This window comes from Leptidea sinapis, chromosome Z (genome assembly GCF_905404315.1).
Source record: "Leptidea sinapis chromosome Z, ilLepSina1.1, whole genome shotgun sequence".
Lineage (NCBI taxonomy): Eukaryota > Metazoa > Arthropoda > Insecta > Lepidoptera > Pieridae > Leptidea > Leptidea sinapis.
In genome coordinates, this window is record NC_066312.1 from 10,455,497 (window position 1) to 10,476,764 (window position 21,268).

Below are 21,268 nucleotides of genomic sequence, written 5' to 3' on the forward strand. Positions count from 1 at the left end.
TAAAAGGCTGATCATGTCTTGAAGACCGATTGGGAACCCTTAGATGAATATCATTGATGACATTGAGCCGTACCTAGCGCTCGTTAAAATCGGCTCGAGTTGACTAGATCTGTGAGAAAATTTGTATTTCGTTAGTATACACCTCGTCCTGGTGAATTATTCACGTGTGTCGTATTTGGCTGGCATTCACATACTAAATATTCAGAAAGATAAATCGAATAAAAAAAATTAAAAAAATCACGCCTCATAATCTCATTTTTTACAATAATATGATTATTTGTAATTGTTAATATTGTTATTTGTAAGTGTGTACAAAAGTACGTATACGCACTTGTTCTGATGTGCCAAAGCTCTTGTATACCCTGAAGGCCTTAGAAGGTGTAATTGAAAATTTGAACAGAGTTAAGGAGATCCAAGTGACGAGTGTCATGACAAAATAACACAAGCGAAGCGTTGAAGTAGTGATTTTTCTCAAAACTGATGTTTTTTTTTATTATACCGCACTTTTAGGTTAATATGAGTGGACTTATATCAAGTCAAACAATCTATAAGGTACATAATAGCAGATTTTTAACTGAGGGTAGAAAGAATCAATTCCCGAGGTATTTCGACGCCCGGCCCGCTCCGCTGTGCGGGCGCGCCCGAGCGCAGCAAGGGCGGCTATAGTCCGAGTAGGAATTGATTCTTTTACCCGTGTTAAACACTCTACTTTTCATATCGAATACGAGGAAAATAAAACTAGTTGTTCATCTAAACTATTTATTTATAATATATAATAATATTAGTAGTACCTATTTAAATTAATTGTCAAATTAGGACAATTTATGTCGGCTTTGTAAATTTTAAATATGGAACTCACCGCGTGTTTGTTGCGGCTTATTTCGCTTAAAGCAGTTTGCGCTAGAAGACGTTTAGAATTTTTCACACTGGCTGTTTAGAAAGTAACATGGCCGCAGCATTTTTTTAAATATTTCTTTTTTACATAAAATTCTTTACAGCTGACAGCAGTTCTATTCTTAAAGTTCATTCCGGCCCTTAGGTGGGAAGTAATTTGTATGAGTTTTTCCCTCTCTATAGAGAAGTAGCATTTTCCACCCAATAATGAGATCAAAACAACATTACTTTCCGTGTATGAGTAATGAAAAATATATTTCAAAATATTCTGTTTAACGTAGTAAATAATAAACATTAAAAATAATCTTTTATGCACATCCGTGTGCAGATATCGTAAAAATTATCGTACCGGAATATTTTTTTATTATCTAAAGTAACACACTGCGGACGTTCTCAGTTAATATGAGCGTTCAATTCATTGTCATTTAATTATTATTTATAGAAAAATAAGATACGGCTGAACATCGATTACACTCGTTGTCGTTACAATATTGTTGACAAAGTTCGCAATTATACTGACAGTTATTTAATGATGATGGACTTTATAATTTTAGATATCTTTTTTTTTGTCATGACACTGTACTTGTCACTTGGATCTCCTTAAATCTGTTAAAAATTTCAATTTAAAATACCACCCATTTCAACGGTATACCTTCTAAGTAAGCCTTCAGGTAATACAAGAGCTTTGGCACATGAAACCAAGTGCACCTACGTGCTTTCGTACACTCTTCCAAACAACAACATTAATAATTTCAAAAAATAATATTATTGTGAAAAACTTTTTTTATTTTTTTTTTATTATTTTATTATATATTTATTGTATTAGAGGGGAATACAGGAAAAAGGCTCAGGTTTTTTTATGAAAATAAGGGACGAGACGAGCAGGACGTTCAGCTGATGGTAATTGATGCACCCTGCCCATTACAATGCAGTGCCGCTTTGGATTCTTGACAAACCCCAAAAATTCTGAGCGGGACTACAATTGCGCTCGTCACCTTGAGACATAAGATGTTAAGTCTCATTTGCCCAGTAATTTCACTAGCTATGGCGCCCTTCAGACCGAAACATTACTGCTTCACGGCAGAAATAGGCGCTGTTGTGGTACCCGGTAGCCGGCATCCTGTGCAAAGGAGACTCCCACTGGTATGGTAAATGGTAAAGCAAAACCCCATAGACATCAACAACATCAGGGGTCTAGAGATGCGTTGCCGTAAGTATTACAAATCTTGAAAAATGCCAAGGGTGTTACTGAAGAACAATTATAATTGCATAATTATAACTGTGTACACAGACGTGGTCGCTTACTATGGGCCTGGTGAGGAAGGTTATGGTCTCTCAGAGAGCAATAGAGAGGGCTATGCTCGGAGTTTCCCTGCGTGATCGAATCAGAAACGAGGAGATCTGCAGGGGAACAAAATTTACCGACATAGCCCAAATGATTGCGAAACTGAAGTGGCAGTGGGCACGGCACATAGCTCGTCGGACAGATGGCCATTGAGCAACAAAGTCCTCGAATGGTGACCACGTACTGGAAGACGCAGTGTTAGTAGGACCCCAAAAGATGGACCGATGGTCGTGTCAGGTTCGCTAGATTAGGTTTGATGAGGGCAGCACAGGTTCGATCATCTTGGAGATTTTTGGAGGGGGCCTTTGTCCAGCAGTGGACGCCTGCCGGCTGATGATGATGATATATTACACGCCTGTGTATATTTCGATGCCATTTTCATGGTTCGATTCAGTAAACAATCAAGTCCTCTTTAATATTCGCTTAGACACGTATTTTGTTAAATTGTCTAACTATTTAAGCTACTTCTAAATATTGACGCTAAACAATTGAAAGACATGGATTTGTAATAGAACTTTCTATAAACAAGTGTTCAACACGTGTTTAACTTTTTTGTAATAACACGGCTAATCTTTAAAAGCTTCTGTGCATGTAAGCCTCTTAATTTTTTATTAATTAGTCATTAAAAAAGAAAATAATAATTTATAAAATAATAATAATAAAATTAAATTAGAGCTATTATATTATACCTATATATATATTATATTTTACATCATGTAGCCTATCGATAGTACCTATATTATCAATAGTCATCCGTAATGCACATACTTACGTATATAAAGTAAAATAAAAATAGTTTAAAAAAATGCTATGGATGATGGTTTAAATTAAATAAAAACATAAATTCCTACCTTATCGACGATACATGAAAAAATTATATAAATTAACAAACATTTTGCAAATTGAAAAATGGAATAATTTTAATATTTTGTCATTGGTCCTCGATAAATATACGAAGTTTGAACGAAATCTGGTCAAAATAGCGTCCTAATAAGTCGGTTACAAACTAACATACATACAGACGAAGCTAATAAAAAGTGTGTAATGAACCCATAATGTGTATTCCACTAACGAAAATCGCTCAACGCTAAAGAAATCTACCCTTGAAAAACGAACTATATTTAAAAAAAAAATTGCCAATATCTATTTTACAAATCGAACGTTTGAATTAAATTTAAAAATGAATTAATTAAAGGCTGTAGTAGCTGGCCAGTATCTTTTTTCTCCATTAAGGTCAGGAGCCAAACAAAAAATAGTTAAAAACAAGTAAAAGTAATATTTTACCTTTTCCGTCCATATGGATGATACACAGTATCTTAATCTTTATATATATAATTCTTGTGTGCGTGTGTATGTCACTGAACTCCTCCTAGACGGCTGGACCGATTTTGATGAAACTTTCTGTGCGTCTTCAGGTGGATTCGAGGATGGTTTAGATTTACAATTGAACTACCTCCTAAACGGCTGGACCGATTTTGATGATTTTTTTGTTTGTTCCAGTGAATTTGAGATTGGTTTAGATTCTCAATTCCGTCCATATTATATAATTCTCCTTCTCATGTGTATGTTAGTGAACTCCTCCTAACGGCTGGACCGATTTTTCAAATTTAAGACGTGTGTAAAGGACAACGTCTGTTGGGTCCACTAGTATATTTATAATAATGTACAGACACAGATAGTAGGTATGCTATAAAAGTCTTTTTTAAATGACTTCAAAATGGAGGAGGTTATCAATTCGATCGGTATTTTTTTTTATGTATGTACACCGTTTACTCTGAGCAATATGATCTGATTTACATAATTTTTATGAACATTTCTTGTGAAAATTTTTGTTTACCTCGATGGTATAATTGTATCTTGTTCAAAAAGTTAAAAAAAAAAAACGTTTAAAAAAACCGTCTTCAAAAACTGAAAAGTATCAAATAACTAAAAATTTAATTTAATACACCTTTACCTTTAACATTAATTAAATACTATTATTTGTATCCAGTATATATATTATATGTACCCAGTGGTTAGTGACCCATGCCTGCTGAGCTCGAGGTCCCGAATTCGAATCCCGGTAGGTGCAAACATTTTTATTATGATGAATATGGATGTTTGTTTCCGAGTCGTGGATGATTTTAATTATTTATATAAATTTTGTTTAGTTATATTGAATTAAATATATCGTTGTCTTGTACTCATAGTACAGGCTATGCCTAGTTTGGGGCAAGATTTAGATATAAAGGAATGTATAACGAAGTTAATTTATTTAAATAATCTGACGTTCTATACGCATAATAATTAGGAAAAATCTTCTGCAGTCTGATAGCGGAACGGCAAAAGTGGGCTTAAAAACAATGTAAGCACACTTTTATTAACCGACTTCAAAAAAGGAGAGGTTCTCAATTCGTCGTTTTTTTTATGTTTGTTACCTCAAAACTTTTGACTGGGTGAACCGATTTTGCTAATTCTTTTTTTATTTGAAAGCTGGCGCTTCCCGTGTAGTCCCATTGAAATTTGGTCCAGATCTGACAGTGGCATCCATGATAAAACCATAAAAGTCTTAAATTTGCTATACATACGTATAGCAAAGTGGATGACAAATTTACGAATAACTCAATATCGCGCCCACCTATTGCGATGATTCTTTTTTATTGGAAAGGATATACTTCAAAGATACTTTGGTGAGAGATGGTTGGGTTCTGATAACGGCATCCATGACAATATAACGGAACTCTTCAATTCTTAGGAGCAAATTAACGATACTCGGCCGAATCTTTTTTAGCTATCCGGATATTAAAGTCATCTACCACAACATAGTTATGGTCAAGTAATTGTCGTAGTCGAATATGATAATCAATGGGACTCCTTAACGACTTACAGTAAGGGTGCGATCTGTGGCAGAATTTCTAGCTGTCTGTAATCAAATTGCAAAGCGCTTACGTTCATTGCTGCATTAAAGAATTTAGTATGTCTACACATATTTAGCCAAATTGTTAGTTAGTGTACTTCAAATTTACTAAAATTTGAAGTCAGTTGTCTTTTTGTTAAAAAATCTTTTATTGTTAGAGCGCTTTAGCACTAATTCCGATCCGAATCCGATCCGTAATCGAGAAAATACGGTCCGGTATAGTCGTAGAACTATTTCTAACAGTTGACGGAAAGAAATCGAATTACAGAAGCCGGCTCTAGTGTGTCAACTACAATGAAAATAGTTCAACGACTACTTCGGACCGTGTTTTCACATATACGGATCGGATTCGTAAAGGATTTTGTGCGAAAGCGCTCTTTCTTGAGTGTCAACTTTTACTGTCCGAAAATTTATTGAATTAAGCGTTATTTTGCGGAAATCCATAATTATACAAATGATTGAAGTTTTCTTTAGTGTTAATTCCGCCAATATTTGTCTTTAAAACAATTCAAAAAACAACGAGAATGAGTCTCGAGCCAGATTTTGGCGAGACAACACGTCCTGAGGATGCCTCGTGTAGAGGCGAAACACGTGTCGAATTGTTTTATATATTGGCGGAATTAACACTAAAGAAAACTTAAATCATTTGTATCTTACTGTCCAAACCAAATCTGAACTAAAGAAATGATTTACATTGCTACTTATTGACCAAGATATTTTTAACAACTGTAGTCAATCCGGCAATGTATAGATATAGCAGCATGTTCCATATTTCGGCTTTGTTTTTATTCGACGTGATATGTCTATATGTATAGTCATTGCTTCTTGCATTTAAACGCCTGGAGCTGTTATAAAGAATAATTGAAATCAATTTATGCTTCTGTTATTTTCCCGCCACACTTCATAGTAATCACCTTATACGGTGCGCACCTTTCTATACACCTGGCAAGTCAGCGAAGTTAGCGCAGTGCGTTACCCTCGCCGCCCCACGATATAAAGACAGCTGTATGCCGCCCGCCCGGTCGTGAGAAACAAGAAAAGTTAGGGAGACTTGTAGACGCAATTATAATAGCGAATAATATCATTGTTAATACCAAGCAACAATTATCTGACGCAGATTAATTACGGTTGGGTATGTTTTTAAGATTTTGTATATCGATGAAGAATCTTTAAGATCACTTCATCCATCATCCATCTGTCTTTCTTTTGTTTTCAGGTATGGAATGTAAAATAAAATATCATAAATTATATAAAAGGTATATATACCTTAGTGTCTTACTTATGTATACTTATTGGTGATTGATTATGAAATTTGGCAAAATTTTGCTGGTGTAAATAGAAGTCATTTGTGCTGTTAACTTTGACCAACGTAATTCTATTATTATTAATTAGAAACCCGTGACTGAATTTTCCTAATTTTGACGTCATATTCGTCAAAAACGTTCTTATTTTCTTACGTTAATGAATATTACACTGTTCACCAAGAGAAAAAAAAAAGAGAAAGGTTATGATTCCTACGTACATTTTGTAGGCAAAAGATTAAGTTGACAGATACGATATACCCGAGAAAGGATATCGCACTTAAATACCGAAGTACAAAAGCGAAGATTAGTGATTGATACTATACATACGAGGAAACAAAAAAGATTATTATTTTAACAAATAAATATCAAAAAACAATGTTACAAATACCCAAAGGTAATTGAAGTCTTTTTGATAGTTGGGACAAGCTAATTGAGACGTACTTATAGCTTTTATCCAAAATGAAACTAGCCACTGACGTGTGAAATATTCAATATCCAACGATTGAAGAAAACTTTTGTGCCCAAAAATCACCAAAGTCTTGGGATTTTCTCCAACATAAAATGACGCTCTTTGGAATTGTTGTGATATTAATACGAATACACTTTCTGGATTAGTGTAGGTAAGTAGTGTAAATTAAATTGCACAAAAATCAAATCAAATCAAAATCACTTTATTCATGTAGGTCAAGGGAATGACACTTATGAATGTCAAAAAAATATTTTATCTTATTGAATATACAGCTACTTCGTAAAGGGTTGAGCTATTGAGAAGAAGTCGCAAGAAACTCATTGCCACTCTTTTAAATCCAGATTTACATTTTCATTGTTTTACAAATCTTTAAAATTACAATATAATAATATTTAAAGTGATGCAATATACATACTCAAACGTCAAATAGTGAATGACTAAGTCAAAAAAGTAAATGTAAATTAATATAAAACAAAAGTTATTGAGTACAGTAGCTGCATCATCTACACACACCGTAAATAAATAAAGGTATTCTGTGAGCATTTTATATGGGATTATGTATCTTTTAAGAATCTGAAGCAGGGGCCTCGGCAACAGGATCATCCTGTCACCACAAGCAGCGCCCGTTCACGAGCATGACGCATGAGCCAGCCATCGCCTTCCTCAATATCTATATAAATATCTAATAGTGGACCCAACAGACGTTGTCCTGTTCACACGTCTTAAATTTGAAAAATCGGTCCAGCCGTTAGGAGGAGTTCACTCACATACACTTGACCAGGAGAATTATATTAATATGGACGGAATTGAGAATCTAAACCAATCTCAAATTCACAGAAACAAACAAAAAAATCATCAAAATCGGTCCAGCTGTTCAGGAGGTAGTTCAACTGTGAATCTAAATCATTCTCGAATCCACCCGAAGACACACATCAATCTCAAATTCACTGGAACACACAAAAATCTCATCAAAATCGGTCCAGCCGTTCAGGAGGTAGTTCAATTGTGAATCTAAACCATTCTTGAATCCACCCAAAGACACACACCAATCTCAAATTCACTGGAACACACAAAAATCTCATCAAAATCGGTCCAGCCGTTCAGGAGGTAGTTCAATTGTGAATCTAAACCATTCTCGAATCCACTCGAAGACACACATCAATCTCAAATTCACTGGAACACACAAAAATCTCATCAAATTCGGTCCAACCGTTCAGGAGGTAGTTAAATTGTGAATCTAAACCATTCTCGAATCCACTCGAAGACACACATCAATCTCAAATTCACTGGAACTCACAAAAATCTCATCAAAATCGGTCCAGCCGTTCAGGAGGTAGTTCAATTGTGAATCTAAATCTTCCTCGAATCCACCTGAAGACACACAGAAAGTTTCATTAAAATCGGTCCAGCTGTCTAGGAGGAGTTCAGTGACATACACACGCACACAAGAAATATATATAGAAGATTTCCACGTATATAGTCACTCATCACGATATCTCTGGAACCATTAGAGCTAAAGACTTGAAATTTGGTAGGAATATTCTTTTCACCGAGAAGAGGTCAGCTTTTTTTCGGATTTTCAAAATTCCATCCACGGACAAACAATGTGACAAGAAATTTTTATATATAAAGATATACCTATTTTCAATATATTAAAATTTGACAGCGCCGTTGTATTTGGTGGAGGCTGGGTGTAATATAATACTAAAAATGATCTCCTAAATCTTTAAGGCGAAAGCTTCTGTAGGCATTCTAGATATTTATTCTGTTGGTATTGAATGAGACTGTCGTTATATCGTTATGTTACCAGTGGGAGGCTCCTTTGGATAGGATGCCGGCTAGATTATGGGTACCATAACGGCGCCTATTTCTGCCGTGAGCAGTAATGTGTAAGCATTACTGCGTTTCGGTCTGAAGGGCGCTGTAACTAGTGAAATTACTGGGCAAATGACGGTTATGATTATGTCTCAAGGTGACGAGCGTAGTTGCAGCGCCGCTCAGAATTTTTGGGGTTATTCAAGAATCTTGAGCGGCATTGCATTGTAATAGGCAGGGCGTATCTTTTTCCATCAGCTGAGCGTCGTGTTCGTCTCGTCCCTTATTTTCATAAAAAAATAAAAAAAAACACTCGTTCTGGTAAAGACAGCTTGATGTAACGAGGATGAGGTACCAAGAGTAGATCACTCCTGCCCATTTTTATATGATATGCCTCAGATCTAATTTTTGTCATATTAATGTCAGTAAGTATTTCGTGGTGGTCACCGGTGCCCGGAATATGAAACACATACGGCCTTACAAATAAACTTGGTATAAAGTAAAAAAAATCAAAGGTTGGCAGGTCGGGGCTGTATACAGGCTGACTCGTAAAAGTCTATCGGCCCTTCAAATAAAGTTGGAATAAAGATATACCTCTGAATAAACTGTCAATACATTGATAATTCTGAAGTTTTCCGAATGTTAAAGAGCTTTTGCAAATAAGCGCAGGAAATATTATACGGCCGAATAAACCAATCCTAAGCAAAATGTCCATGTAATGTAAATATTTTGCATATTCTTGTTTTATTCTCAGGTATACTTTAATACCACGTTATTTGTAAAGCCGATAGACTTGTACCAGTCACCCTGTAGACAGCCCCAACCTTTATTTCAAAATTGGTTTATTACATACATTGTTTTTTCATAGTTTTAAATAAAATGATGACAGGTTTTGCATTCCTTGTCTAGTATTTTCTTTGATTGACACGAATGTTACACATTAAAAAAACTCTTTTTATAGGATTAAAATGCGAGTTCTGCTCTGAAAAGGTAACGAAACATCGGGTTAGCTAAAATAATAACAAAAAATGTAACATTTACGCAAAAATAATGTAAAAACACAGTTTTGTTTTAATCCTTTACAAAGTGTTTTATTTAAGTTTCTTATCTACTATATCGGTGCACGTTATTTCGAAAATAGCCTATTTAGGCAATAAAATAATCTATAACACAATTAAATGAATTTGTATCTACTTAAATTTACGAGAGTAAACGCGTGTGGGAGTCATTGGCGCCAATCAGGACGTAAGTAGGTACGGAACGCTTCAGCTGACAATGACGATTAATAATAATGTGATACTTATTGAGGCGTGACGTCATTCATGTTTCATTTAACACCGCGCGCCGTTCGACGAATTTTGCACTTATATTAATGGACATCTTATTAATCCTAATATTTAAGTCAAACCTGAGTTATATCCTTTGAATATGCTTAGCTTTTTGAAGTAAATAAAACTTCTTTATCGACGTATGAGAGAAATTTTGTATGAATGTCGTCACGATTTTCGGTTACGCGCCATGTTGTTTTTATCAAAGTGCAGTAAAATGACGTAATTAATTAAATATTAGTTTCAATGTGATGAATTAAAACACTTATTTGTTGGCATGTCTATAATGATAAAATAGTCTTAATTTAATATGGAAAATATTTTTTTCTTAAGTTTCCTTACCTCAAAAGCCTCTCAAGTTGTAAATAGTAGAAAAAAGCGGCCAAGTGCGAATCGAACTCGCCCATAAAGGGTTTCGTAGCAGCAAGTAATATAATATAAAAGTTATATAGAAAGGAAAACGATATTCAATTATTTAAATGGAAAAGGCAAAAATTCTTACTATATCTCGTTCAAACCATGTTCAGTAGAGGTTTTCATGGTAATAATGTACATCATTATATATTTGATTTTATCATTCTCGTATTTTAGAAGTTACAGGGGGGGGGGCACACATTTTACCACTATGGAAGTGTCTCTCGTGCAAACTATTCAGTTTATAATATAATATTATAGTTTAAATAATATAATTATAGTTTTTAGTTTTCGAATTAGACATACGTTTATTTGACGCTGTATAAGGTCGGCAACGCTCTTGTGATTAGTATGGTGGGCTGCGGTGATCACCTACCATCAGGTGACCCGTATGCTCGTTTGTCCTCCTCTTCCATAAAAAAAATTACTTGTCTGTAAAGTCGGTTTACGGAAGATAATTTATACGTGGTAACTTCATAACAAAACTGATAAAATTGCATACTTTTATAAGTTGAATTGAATTATTATCACTGATATATCATTCTTTTGTATAATACAAAGAAGAAGTTGATTAAAAAAATTTTTTTTTTTTTGATAAATTAACATTTATTTGCACTCGTTAGTTGAAATATTATTTTACTGATTTTAACCACACCTTAGGCCGCACGTAACTCTATCGCTTGTTCCGCTCCCTCGGCTCAGGCGAAACGTAACAGTTTTTAGGGTTCCGTAGCCAAATGGCAAAAAACTTTACCCTTAAAGATTCGTCATGTCTGTCTGTCTGTCTGTCCATCCGTATGTCACAGCCACTTTTTTCCAAAACTATAAGAACTATACTTTCGAAACTTGGTAAATGGAAAAAAAAAATTTGGCGGTTCCCCGTACTTTGAACTAACCTCAAAAAATTTCATCACACCCATACGTGTGGGGTATACCCATATGTTTAGGTATCGTATGTGGGAATCGTATCTATGAATAGGTCTTCAAAGATGATTGGTGTTTCTAATACCATTTTTTTTAAATCAATAGTTTGGGCGAGAGACACTTCCAAAGTGGTAAAATGTGTGTCTCCCCCCTGTAACTTCTAATATAAGAGTAAGTACTATCTAGTATTAAGTAGTTTATTTTAATATGTCATAAGTCGTTACAACGAACTACATGACCTTTTATTTTATGTTACTTGCTGCTACGGAACCCGTCATGGGCTAGTCCAACTCACACTTGGCCGCTTTTTGTCGCGTGTGCAGAGTTCATCGATTTATAAGATCTCTATGTCTTTAAAAAATAAGTGTTATCTAACATAAAAAATTCTCGTGTCATGGTGTTAAACATTGAACTCCTCCGAAATGGCTTGACCGATTCTCATGAAATTTTGAGTACATATTGGGTAGGTCTGAGAATCAGACAACATCTATTTTTCATCCCCCTAAATGTTAAGGGTGGTCCACACGATTATATTTTTTTGATAATATATTTTTTTTGATCATATATTTTATTTGACATTTTTTTTTAATTTGTTTGATTATGAGTGAGCATTGAAAAATACATACAACTTCAAATTTTCACCCATCTAGGATCAACAGATACTTTTGTATCGCGATTTGAATATCGGCAATACAACGTTTGCTGGGTCAGCTAGTAATATAATAATAAAATACTATTCCAAAATTAAAGCATGGTATTTTAAATTAAAAAAAAAATATTGAATAATGAAAAAGCTTTTTAAGATAATTTCAAAATGACTACTTTTGCAATATCGGTCAATAAAATATTTATAGCAATAATTATTGACATCAAACTCCCCATGTTTTTTACAATACCTTTTATGTTAATCGCACTATTCCCAATTAAAAATTATCTACAATTATTTTCTAAAATTTCTATAGCTTGAATCTTGCTTCTATTAAGGACTTGTGGCCGTAGTACGTATATTTTATAAACATATTATAATAAATAACGGAGTGGCTATTTGTGCGGGTACTGGACGACTAAATTATATTTATTCGTACATTTATTCAATTTTGTTTTCAAAGTTGACCTAGCTCAGTCGGAAAGTGTTTTTTTTTTTTAATTTTATGATTCCTTTTTAATGATTTAAAATAACTTATCATAACACATTTGTCTGATTTTTTAATTACCTATTCAAATGTATGATCTGTGTTTTATTTACGTGTTTACCCGTTCAGAGGTTGTAATTTTTTTCGTTATCTTCTTGAATATTGTCTATTGTAATAAGATTAGTAGCACTATAAACATGGACCATGTATTACGTTGTAATAAGAGTGGTAGCACTATAATCGTGGACCAAAGCTCTATCAACTACACAATTCATCAAAATTGGTTAGGTTAAGTAATGTTAGAACAGTTAAATTTCATTCAATGATTAAATTCATTGGTCCAGTTGCCGGACGAATAGCAACAGCCAATAAATAATTTCGTGAAAATAATTATCGATACAATACATTTTCGTTTTTCTAGTTTCAAATAGTTCACTGTCTTTGTTCTTGCCACTTCATACTAAACCTGCGGTGCCATAAATTATAAAAATGTGATAAAAATATTGTATAGAAACCTGTTAGAAATAATTACATGTGTGTATCAATATTGTTGAAGTAACTTTACCGCTAACTCATAACACGTTACGAGGAAATTACTGAAGTATTCATCAGAGATTTCCTTTGAATTTCTTTTCACAGAAACAAGCTCTTGTGCCAAGCCCTGTGTTAATCCTAGTCTGTGGAAATTGCTTTACAAATATCTGCAGGAAAAATTAGAGACTAGTTTCTATATTATAATAGCTTCTGCCCGAGGCTTAATATGGATTAAATTCACATCGCAACCTCGGGAACTCTTATAATTAATGTACCCATGACGATTTGTTTGCAAGATTTTTTTGTTGTGTAGTTAAGACGTGTACACATAACAAACAAACATACATACACATTAATTACATAGACTCGTGCAATAATCGAATATCGAGATAATAGAGAATCGTATATATGTATAGGTTCCACAGGGTGCGATTTTAAGACCTTTTTTAGTCCTAATATATACCACTGCTGTTCCTAGCTAAGGATATGCAATTTGCTATCGAATTGTGTTCTTTGCTGAGCCAACTCATGTTTAAAGTGAACCATTGGTGACAAGATTTTAGCGATGTAAACTCAAATTCAAATATATTTATTCAAAATAGGATGTGACCTCACTTATTGAAAGTCAAAAACTACCACCCATTCCAAAACGAATGCCTCAGACCTGAGATGAATGGGCGCAACAAACCCAGCGGGCTTTTTTTTTCATTAAATAAATATGTTTACAAAGTAAAGTTGTACAATTACACTTATTATTTAGTAGCCTGGGGGCGGCCGCTCCATTCTAATCTGCGGTATCATTGAGAAAGTTATTAATTATGTTATAGTAACCTTTACCACACAAACGTTTTGTAACAATTCTTTTGAATAACGTGATACTTTTGTTTTGAACATTTCCTGGGATCTTGTTGTAAAAGCATATACATCGCCCCACAAAAACTTACTAACTCGACTTAGCCGAGTAGTAGGCATTATAAGTTTATGTCTGTTCCTGGTGTTAATATTCTGGTTATGACAGTTTCTAGCAAATTCACTTATACACATACATTACATTATCAAGAATATATTGAGAAGCAACAGTCAAGTTTTCTTTTAGATTTTGCTCTCAATGAATCTTTAGGACCTAGGTTATAAATAGCGCTAAAAAATACTCATTCTAGAGTTGTACAGTATTTTGAAACTAACAACTTACTCCTAACTATAAGAAGTGATATATGTATGTAATGAAGGAGGAACTAGATATGGCTGATAATGAGAACGTTAGTTGTCAAACTCAAAAGATTGGTATTGAGTTACCATAAATGATTTGTCCTTTTAGTTATTTTTAGTAACATATTATATTAACTAGCTGATTGCCGCGACTTCGTTCACGTACACACATGACCTAAAAACTTTTGTTTCTTAAAAACTTTATATTAAATGAAGATATCGCAATTTTTTATTCATGCAAAATAAGAAATTTATTTAGCAGAGTTTTAGTTTTGCCCGGACATACAGACAGACATTCTAAAAAAACAACGTTTAAAAGACCGACTTCAAAAACTGAAAAGTATCAAATGACTTAAAATGTAATACACACTTCTTATATGCAAACCTTTACCTTTAATATTAATAACATACTATTATTTATATATAAATATTGATAGGTTTTAAGTCAAGTAAGTAAGATAAACAAAATAAAACTTAATATTATAAAAAGCTTACTTACTGTAATTATTTAAGTTGCCTGGCCCCGCGTGTCTGTCCGCTTGGGTTGTTTTGTTCTAGACGAAGATATCCCGCTCAGTCACGCGTGGCGAGTGTAGGTACCTACTATTCCCTTTGGCTTGGCACCGACTTCAAAGCTATCAATATGTAGCACATAGAAATAATAGTATGTTATTAATATCAAAGTTAAAGTTTGCATAAGAGGTGTATTATATTACATTTTTAATTATTAGTAATACTACTTTGGAAAGTCAGGAGGTAGGGTTGAGATTTTCACAGGGTTGTAAGATTAAGTTTAGTATGTATCGATGTTTGTACCTATTTATTATGAATGACCTAAATGACCTTTCGTTCTCAATCTTTGCCTCAGGTGGAAATGACATCCGTCATACACAAAATAAACGACGCTATGCTGGACAATGTTTCTGTAATGTTTTACTTCCCGCAGGAACTCGTCACTTTTATGGGATTTATAAGTTTTATAATACACATTGTTTGAACGGCAATATCCTTATATTGCCGTTCAAAAAGAAAAACAAAATAAAACTTAATATTATAAAAAGCTTACTTACTGTAATTATTAAGCTTGTCTGGCCCCACGTGTCTGTCCGAAAATTAAATAGTTTCAGTGGGATAGTTAAAAAACTATAGAAACTTATATAGTACATAAACAACAACTTATGCAAATAATTTTGTAAATTTTGTCATGTTGATACAGACAGGTATCAATTAACTTTCCCACTGAAACTATTTAATTTTCCGGGATGAAAAGTATCCAAGATATTAACCGGCAATACATGGTAAATATTACCAATTTAGGTGCATAAGTCATGGATGTTTAAATATATTTATGTATGTTTATATGAATTTATGTAAGTTTAAGTAAGTATATTGTAATAAATATATCATTGTCTTGTAACCCATAACACATGCTATATATGCTTAACTTGGGGCAAGATAATTTGTGTAAAAAGTGTGTCAATATTATTATTATTATTATTATTATTATTATTATTATTATTATTATTATTATTATAAGTTATTGCGTACTAAGCTATAAAATAACAATAGGTTTTTAACTGTCCCACGGTTTTTAACTATTTAATTTTCGGGGATGTAAAGTACTTAAGATGTTGACCGGGGATGTACGGTACTATCATGCACAATTTCAATCAAATCGGTCCGAAAAAAATACACAAACAGACAGAGAAACAAAAAATTCAAACAATCGGGACTTGTTCTATTTATCTTTCATCCCCCTGACTCGGTTTTTAGCATTTTTTTTGTCTGTACAGAAATTCGATCTCTACAGTTTTTTTATAAGTATATATAATTAATGGTATTAATTATAATGTTTATAAACAAAATGGTCAACTTTATTTGTAAGTAAAGGTATTTAATGAACATTGTAACGTACCTTTTACAATTATAATGCTTGTGGCGGCGCCGTGTCGGGTCTCTTCCGTATTTCCCGTACCTAAAATATGGCCAATGAATGCGATGGCTGTTACATGCGTCATGATTGTAAATGGGCTCTAATGTACTGGCTTCATATTGTTAAGTTTAAAATTAACTTATGTATCTAAAGTGTTAATTTTTATGCTAATTATAAGATAATTATAATAACAAAATAACAGACTATTACACATTTCTAATCATAAATAATAAATTTCGGACAGTTCGCAGCCAGCAGTAAGCTGGCAACGTTAGGTACCTCTATGTACGTCCAAACTTATCCTCTGACAGAGGTACGTTCCAGATCTTGGGACACAAATCGGTAAGGCGTCTGTAACTTAAAATTTATTTTCATAAGGTTTATATGACACATCAACATTTACATCTCGGTCAAGCAAATGACAAAAATGAATATCAAAGGTCTCTTTTCAAAAGTTTGAGCTTTGATAAGAAGAAGTGGCAAGAAACTCATTGCCAATCTTTTAAATCAATATTTACATCGTTTACAAATCATCGTTATATTGAGGGAGTAAATAAATTGCTTGGCAACACTTCGCGGCACCGGGTGAACGTTTCTAATAATTGTATTATTGGCTTGTGGCTGGCTGGTATACCACACTTGCATTGGCATCATCCGGTATTGGAGATAGTTATTTATGAGAGACAGTGACGACGCGATCAAGACCTTAGTAATGTTCAGTGATTCACCCTACCAATTAAAATGCATTACTGCCGAAGATTCTAGATTGATCCCAAGATTCTGAGAGCAGTCATATTTAGACTTATATAATTTATACGTCTAGATAGAGCTAATCAGAGAGCTTTTTTGCTCTCTTGTTGTTAGGCAACGGATGACAATAGACCAGGTTCATTACTTTAGTGTGCATGGCAAGCGACGTCTTACACTCGCGATACGTTTGTTACTTTGTGTTAGTGTGCGTGCATTGCTCAAAATAGAGGTTAATAATTTTTAGTTTATTGTATCCGCCTCATTGAATACAAAATTTTTGGTTATGAAACAAAAGCCGCTACTGAAATCGATCACGTCAACTAAATTTATCGGAACATTGGAAACAAGGTCGAGGTTACACGTATACCAAAACCGGTGTGTATATATCAAATGGCAACTAAAAATAATAACTGTGATAATACTGATGACTTATATAACCCAGTACAGAGGGGAATTGTTACGGCTGTCAAACGCGATGCCAGAAAGTGATGGAAAGGAGTCTGTTTAAAATCAGAAAAAATTAAAATATTGGAAGTGACAGCAGAAAAAGGGAAAAAATAATAAAAATGGCAGGAGAATGGAGCAGAAGAGCACAGAAGAGTGGAGTAAGCTGGAGGAGGCCTATACCCAGAATGGGGTTCCAATAACAATTATATTATACGCTTAGGCTTATGATAATGTTATGTATTCGAAAACTGTTGGAATTAATAAAGGCTTTTTATTATATAGCCCAGTAGAGGTCACGTGTTTGAAACCCGGTAGTTGCAAACATTTGTATGTTGATTATGTATGTTTTTTTCCGAGCCATGGTTGCTTATAAGTATTTATGTATGTTTATATATATTTATTAATGTATATTTATATTTTATGTATATATGTTTGTTGTCTTGCAACCCCTAGCACAGACTACTCCTAATTTTAGAGCAAGATAATTTGTTTAAAAGTGTTTCAATATTATTATTACTATCGAAGATATCAATAACTAAATATCATAATTTAGATTAAAACAATACTTATATACTATATTTACGTGTGTATCAAGAATATCTACTGGTAGAGTTTCCTTGTTGGATAGGTAGGTTGAACGTTGACCGGAATAACTGCCAATTAATTAATATCATGACTTTTATATTGAACAACAAAAACAGAATAATAGATAGTAAGTAGATGGATACATAGAGAAAAGAAATGTACATACAGATCGAATCAAATCAATCAAATCTTGTAGAATTTATAAACTAAAGGGGCCTTACAAATAAAATTGGCATAAAGTTTTAACTAATCATAAACCAAGAAAATGCAAAACGTTTACAAATAGACATTTTGCTTACGATTGGTTTATTCTGACGTATAACGTTTCCCGCGTTTATTTGCAAGGCAGCTTGTCATTCGGAAAACTTCAGGATTATCATTATATTGACAGTGTTGTCATCGATATTGTAAACATTTTGCATGTTCTTTGTTTATGCTTAGTTATAACTTTATACCAAGTTTATTTGTAAGGCCGAAGGAATTCAATTGCATTGCTTCCAAATTACAATTTGATGTCCGATCATACTACTCAGTACAAAAAACAAAGACTGTCAGTACTGCAACACGCAATTACACTGACTGGCATCACTTTACCATACAAATTACACAATATTTTTGAAGTAAAATCTTCTTTAGAGGCGTTGAGCACTTTTCTTGGGATTGGTATAAAATGTTAAACTCGCGTCAGGACACGTGACCTGATCGAAAATTCTTAAGACAGCCGTTGAAATTATGGATGAAACTTGATGTTTCTGAGATACAAACTTTTTAATGTAAAAATATAATTGTTACAGTTCTGAGGTGTTTAAATTTTATGTAATATAAATTGTCATTTTTGTGTACGATAGCGCATTAAATGAGTATTGTATTGAACCTCATAAATGCTAGTACTTTTATATTGATAAATAAAGCAATTCGTACGAAATTATACCCTAACCATTTTTGGAATGGTTAGTATTAAAAAATCCATAACGTTCATTTTCAAGTTTTCACTTCTGCCGGTACTTCAGGAGTGCAACCCGTTATTTTTTTAAATAATTCTTTTGTATGTCGTAGTAAAATCGTAGTTGTAGTTAAATATCAAATATTTAACTTATTCTCTACCTTTCATTTATTTCAGTTATTCCTTTAAATTAATCACTGCTTATCCCATTAATTATATATCTTTATACCCATCTTATATTCTTGAGATTCCTGAGATCCGTGAGTGAACAAAGATAGATAGCAATCTGTCCGTTTGTTCCGGTTAATCTACCAAACTGTACTAATTAAAATTCCTCACAAAAAATAAGACCACATCTTTCTAGACATACATTAAAATCGTACCAGACGGCTTTTCAAAAAAAATTCAGGAAATTTGTAATGTTAATTTAAAAATCAAAGCCTTTTTTATTATTTATTTATTTATTTATACTATTAATCATTTACAGAAAGAATCTTAAAAGCTAACATAGTCCCGCAAAACTGTTTGGACAGTTTGTCTGCAGGATCAAGTCTCTTGTAATACATTAATGCTTATTAGAACATTGATTTTATACAAGTGTAATTAACAAATATTGATAAAAATTATTATAAAAAAATCTAATTTTAATTTTAAGGCAGTGTTGACAATAAATATTTCTTAAGTTTAGTTTTAAATTTTCTTTTACTGGTTTCTAGTCGGATGTCCTCAGGCAAGCTGTTTAATAGATAACGTAGGCGTTTTTTCAAAGTCCTATCTCCGTAGTAGTTATTGATTCTAGGAACCTCGAACTTATCAGCGGACATCAACCGAGTATCGTGGTTGTGCATAATTGGGTTATGTTCTTGATTGCCATGATTGTTAATGGCTAATAAGTACTTATGTTTTAAGCTAAAGGTGTAAGTATGTAGGGATACATAGGGGAGCAGTAAAAATAGTGTTCGTAAAGGGCACCTAAGGGTTTTTCTTCGAGAGTCAAGCTACCAACTACCACGAAAGGACCGGATTAGACCAGAATTTTCAGCTTGAGGAGCTGCTTTATTTCGAATAGCGTTGTGTCGAGAAACGACCTATTCTGCAACAATGCTCTAGTTATTGCCGCGGTAACAGACATTTCAGAATTTCCGGATATTGCCAATTCCGCGGTCATCTGGAAGGCAAATTGGCAACGAAGAAAATCACATCATTTATACGTCTAGATAGACTATAACAACTATGAAAACGTCGACAGAAATCCAGGTTGAATGTTCACCTCTATTTTGAGCCATGTACGTAACATACATATTACGAGTGTAGGACGTAGCTTGTCACGCACGCTAAATTAATAAGCCTGGCCTGTTTTCATCAGTTGTCTAGCAGTAAGAGACTATCTAGACGTGTTAATTATCTAAGTGTGGGCTCATTGAGCGCGCTATATGGATAAAGTATTTTAGCTGTAATATGGTTCGGACTGAAACTGGAGTGCGAGACGAATCGTATGAACGAGTAGAATACAGAAAACGCAACGAGTTATTTATGCATAATTCATAGCTGCTAAAATCCGAACTAATATAATAATAATACCTATATGCCATCGCTTAAATAATCTTTTGAATAGCAGGGTGTAGGTTTGATTCCTTCTGAAAGTATTGCATATATTTCCACACTTTGGCAAACCTAGAGTAGTAGTAGCGTTGTTGTGATCGCGAGTGTAAGTTTTTTCCGGTGGGAGGATCTTTTGCACAGGAGTGCCGTGAAGCAGTAATGTGTAAACATTACTGTGTTTCGGTCTGAACGGTGCGGTGGCTAGTGAAATTACTGCGCAAATGAGACTTAACATCTTATGTCTCAAGGTGATGAGCGCAATTGTGGTGCCACTCAAAATTTTTGGGTTTTTCAAGAATCCTGAGCGGCACTGCATTGTAATGGGTACGGCGTATCAATTATAATCGGCTGAAATTCCTGCTCGACTCATCCCTTATTTTCATAAAAAAATGCAGTCCGGGTATATATAGTTTACAAAGTATGTAAGGGCCGTGATGTGATGTATGTACGTGCCATATTTTTTTATGGAATAGGAAGAAAAATGAGCGTACAGTCACCTGACGTGAGGTAATCACCAGCGCTCAGAGATTCCTGCAACACCAGAGGAATTACAGGGGTACCACTTTTAATGAAGGTACCACTGTCGAATCATCCTGGAAACACCACGCAAGGAAGCTCGTCCCACAGTTTGATTTTTTATCGAAGAAAGTTGCTTGCAAACCGCACTTAGCAGTGGTCCATTAAAAGTGTTATAATGAGCGGTGGTGTTCACCTTCTATCGAGTAAGACTTGAAAAGAAACAA